This window comes from Podarcis vaucheri (genome assembly GCF_965113315.1).
Source record: "Podarcis vaucheri genome assembly, chromosome: 9".
NCBI classification, from domain to species: Eukaryota; Metazoa; Chordata; class Lepidosauria; order Squamata; family Lacertidae; genus Podarcis; species Podarcis vaucheri.
Window position 1 is genome coordinate 50,113,614 of NC_138767.1, and position 4,928 is coordinate 50,118,541.

Below are 4,928 nucleotides of genomic sequence, written 5' to 3' on the forward strand. Positions count from 1 at the left end.
TTGCAGAAGGGCATAGTTCAGAGGCTGCAGAGGGCAGAAGCTGGGAGATATTGGAAGAGGAACAGCAGGAAGAAGAAGAACCAGGGCAGAGACAGCTGACAGACTCAGTGTCCTTGGAAAGCATCCCTGACCACCACCACCCTGGACCAGGCATGCATTGAGGGTAGGAGAAGAGAGATCTCAGAGGCAGAAAGCTCAGATTAGCCAACTCAGGGTGATGTAGAATAGGGGAGATGTAGAGGGTGGGATTTATTTGGAGCAACACCATTATTTAGGGAAGACTGCATTCCCTCATTGCTCTCTGTGAATTATTGAATAAATTGCTTGGGGAGAATTTTTGTCGTTTCTCTGATTCTTGGCTGCCACCATGGAAGGGATTTGATTCCCTGAAACCAGAGAGAGAGAGAGAGAGAGAGAGAGAGAGAGATATGGTTTACACATGTATGTCCCTTGAAACTTCTAAACATGGTGATTGGCAGACTTTATAAACATACTAAAGGGATATGAAATGAAATGAAGTTTCTGTCTATGCCGCTCTATCTGTGGCAGTCTGTTCATGCATGCAAGTAGTAGTAGTAATAATAATAATAAATGTATTATTTATACCCTGCCCAGCTGTCTGAGTTTCCCCAGCCACTCTGGGTGCCTCCCAATTGAGTGTTGAAAACAATACAGCATTAAATCAAAATACGAACTATACAATAACTTAACAAAATAATGAAAATAAAAACAAAGCAAGAAACAATTATGGTCCCTCTAGTCCCTGTAGCCCTTTTCAGATGTTACTCATGCACAGAACACATACATGGAGAACAGTGGTCAGTTTTATGTCTCTCGTCAAAACTACCTAAACATTACACCCCCAATGCCACATGTCTACTCAAAACATCTACAAAGGGGAGCTAACACATGGATGCTTCATGTAACCTTGACCCCCAATTATGTAGGGGTCTAAATTGCACAAATCACCTACCAACAAGCAGTTACTCACACATTTCCTCCCCTTTAGAGCTAACACAGAATCATTGGTGGCAATGGTGGCTGGAAACTGTTTGTGAGTATATTCTATTGGTATTTGAATGCCATTACAACAAATACAAATTTATATGTCAACTGGTATTCATTTTTTCCTTAATTAATAATAATAATAATAAATTTTATTTATATCCCGCCCTCCCCAGCCGAAGCCGGGCTCAGGGCGGCTAACAACAATAAAACAGTACAAAGGTACAACATAAACAACATTCTAAAATCATTCATTATAAAAATTAATTAATTCAAGCCACTAGCAACCATTGGGCCAGAGCTCTGCGAAGATTGCCGAGGGAGGGAGTCAGGCTGTGCCCTGGCCAAAGGCCTGGTGGAACAGCTCTGTCTTGCAGGCCCTGCGGAAGGATGTCAAGTCCCGCAGGGCCCTGGTCTCTTGTGACAGAGTGTTCCACCAGATCGGAGCCACAGCCGAAAAAGCCCTGGCTCTAGTTGAGGCCAGCCTAACTTCTCTGTGGCCTGGGACCTTCAAGATGTTTTTATTTGAAGACCGTAGGTTTCTCTGTGGGGCATACCAGGAGAGGCGGTCCCGTAGGTACGAGGGTCCTAGGCCATATAGGGCTTTAAAGGTTAAAACCAGCACCTTAAACCTGATCCTGTACTCCACCGGGAGCCAGTGCAGCTGGTATAGCACCGGGTGAATGTGATCTCGCAGCGAAGACCTCGTAAGGAGTCTCGCTGCAGCATTCTGCACCCGCTGGAGTTTCTGGGTCAGTCTCAAGGGCAGCCCCACGTAGAGCGAGTTACAATAATCCAGTCTGGAGGTGACCGTCGCGTGGATCACAGTGGCTAGGTCAGGGCGAGAGAGGTAAGGAGCCAACTGCTTAGCTTGGCGGAGATGGAAAAATGCCGCCTTTGTTATAGCTGCAATCTGCGCCTCCATGGAAAGGGAGGTGTCGAAGATTACACCCAAACTCTTAACGGACGGTGCTGGCACTAATTGCGCCCCCGCAAGAGATGGGAGTTGCCCCCCCAATCCCATATCGCCCCGTCCCAGCCACAGGACCTCTGTCTTCGAAGGATTTAGCTTCAACCGGCTCCCACGTAACCATCCAGCCACAGCTTCCAAACATCTGGTCAGTGTGTCTGGGGCCGAGTCAGGATGGCCATCCATCAACAGATAGAGTTGGGTGTCATCGGCATACTGATGACAACCCAGCCCAAAACTCCGAACAAGCTGGGCGAGGGGGCGCATAAAGATGTTGAAAAGCATCGGGGAGAGTATCGCGCCCTGAGGTACTCCACACACCAAGGAGTGGCGCGATGACAATTCCCCCCCAAGCGCCACCCTCTGTCCCCGACCAGAGAGAAACGAGCGCAGCCATTGAAGGACTGTGCCCTGGATCCCCACGTCGGTAAGGCGGTGGTCCAAAAGTTCGTGATCGACCATGTCGAAAGCTGCTGATAGATCTAAAAGAATCAGCAGCCCTGACCCGCCTCGATCCAGCTGTCTACGAAGGTCATCTGTTAGGGCGACCAGAGCCGTCTCGGTCCCATGACCAGCGCGGAAGCCAGACTGGAATGGATCCAGAGCCAATGTTTCATCCAGAAACCCACCAAGCTGCTCAGCAACCGCTCTCTCAATCACCTTACCCAGGAACGGAAGATTCGAAACCGGGCGGTAATTGGATAGATCTAAAGGATCTAATGATGTTTTCTTTAAGAGCGGGCGCACCACTGCCTCCTTCAGTTCCCCTGGGAATGTCCCCGTGCCAAGGGACAAATTGATGATATTCCCCAGGAGGGCCCGCACCTCGTCTGGACACGCTCTAATCAGCCAAGACGGGCACGGGTCGAGAGGACAAGTGGTGGGCTTTCCAGCTCGGAGGAGTCTGTCCACATCGGCTGGGGATATCTGGTCGAAGTGGTCCAATACTGGACCCGAGGACAGTCGAGGGGCCTCCAGTTCCTTTATTGTATCCAAATTGGCAGGGAGGTCATGGCGGAGCGACAAGACCTTCTCCGCAAAAAAGCTCGCAAATGCCTCACAGCCGTGTGTCAATTTGTTATTTAAATTTGGCTGTCCCTCAAGGGACGTTGTGTTACTTTTACAAATAATGTTTGTTGACCTAAATAAAATCCATTAAATAATCTCCCTCAAGGATCATACATACTATTTCTTAGATGGTTTGTTCCTCTGAAGGGAAAAACACCCTCCGATTTTCAAAGTATTGTGTATCTAGGAAGACTTTTCATTAACATACGTTCCCAGAAGGAATGTAATGTTGTAGTAATAAAAGGGACGTTGTGCGCTGTGTTAATGTTGTATTTTTTCCACCATGCTGTTTGTGATCATGTTTGGTTTTTAATTGTCTCTTTAATTCTTAGCCACTGCTGAGTTTAAAGTAAAAGAATTTGCGATTATATGTTAAAAAGAATTTAAGTACAATTGCTCGAAAACATCCATAGTCTCAGCTATCAAGAATTTTCTCGGGGTATTTTCTTTATTTGTACTTAAAATGCAGACTCCATTACCATCAGTGTAGAATGAACTCATATTCACAAGAATGAACTAATTTAGAAAGCTGTTTATGACCATGAAATGCGGATCTTCCTGGAAAGTACTATGATAAAGACTTGTTACTGTTAATGTAGTTACTTTGTTCTTTCTTTGGTTATTGACACTATTGCATGTCTTGTGTTAAATATATTGAGATTGTAGTAGACAAGTTTCTCTAGAAATGTTATCAGCAACAGAGAACTCCTATACACACCTACCTGGGAATACATTCTATTGAACTCATTTCAACTAACTTTTGAGTACACCTATAGAGGATTTCGTTCATGGAGTTTTCCTGGCAGGGATACTTGAGTGGCTTGCTGGTTCCTGCTCCAGGTGGATCATGTTTACTCAAAACTTTGACCTGTCCATCTTGGGTGGCCCTGCACGGCATAGCTCATAGCTTCTCTGAGTTATTCAAGCCCCTTCACCACGACAAGGCAGTGATCCATGAAGCTAGACCATAAAGAAGGCTGATCGCTGAAGAATGGATGCTTTTGAATTATGGTGCTGGAGGAGACTCTTGAGAGTCCCATGGACTGCAAGAAGATCAAACTTATCCATTCTTAAGGAAATCAGCCCTGAGTGCTCACTGGAAGGACAGATCCTGAAGCTGAGGCTCCAATACTTTGGCCACCTCATGAGAAGAGAAGGCTCCCTGGAAAAGACCCTGATGTTGGGAAAGATTGAGGGCACAAGGAGAAGGGGACGACAGAGGATGAGATGGTTGGACAGTGCTCTCAAAGCTACTAACATGAGTTTGACCAAACTGGGGGAGGCAGTGGAAGACAGGAGTGCCTGGCGTGCTCTGGTCCATGGGGTCACGAAGAGTCAGACACGACTAAATGGCTAAACAACAACATATAGGATTTCACTGCTGGTGAATAAATAAATGAAGTATTTGAACAAGCTTGATCCAATAGGCAATGGATGGTTATGCTGTAAGGTTCACTCTCAAGAATAATCCTTGAGACATAAGTTGTTACCTGATGGTATTCAGGCAGGGTAGCAGTCTGGACAATATGTACCCCAGTGGCATATTTCTAATCATTGTTCTGTGCCATGGTTTTTAATTATTTTCAGGGAACTGTCAGAGCTGACAGCCCCCTGACTGATAAAGAGGCAGATTTAACTATACTAAGACCCTTTGACACTGTAAATGGAATAAAGGTACCTGAGTGTTAGGGTATTTTCAGATGCATATTTACTGTAGGATCAGTAAATCAGTTTCTCATGCATGCAAGTTCTTTTTTAGGCGTCTAGATGGCAATGCTGACATCAAAAGGCTAGTCCATCCCTCCCTCCCTCCCTCCCTCCCTCCCTCCCTCCCTCCCTCCCTCCCATTTAATGCAGATTTACCCAAGGAGAATGCAATATGTTT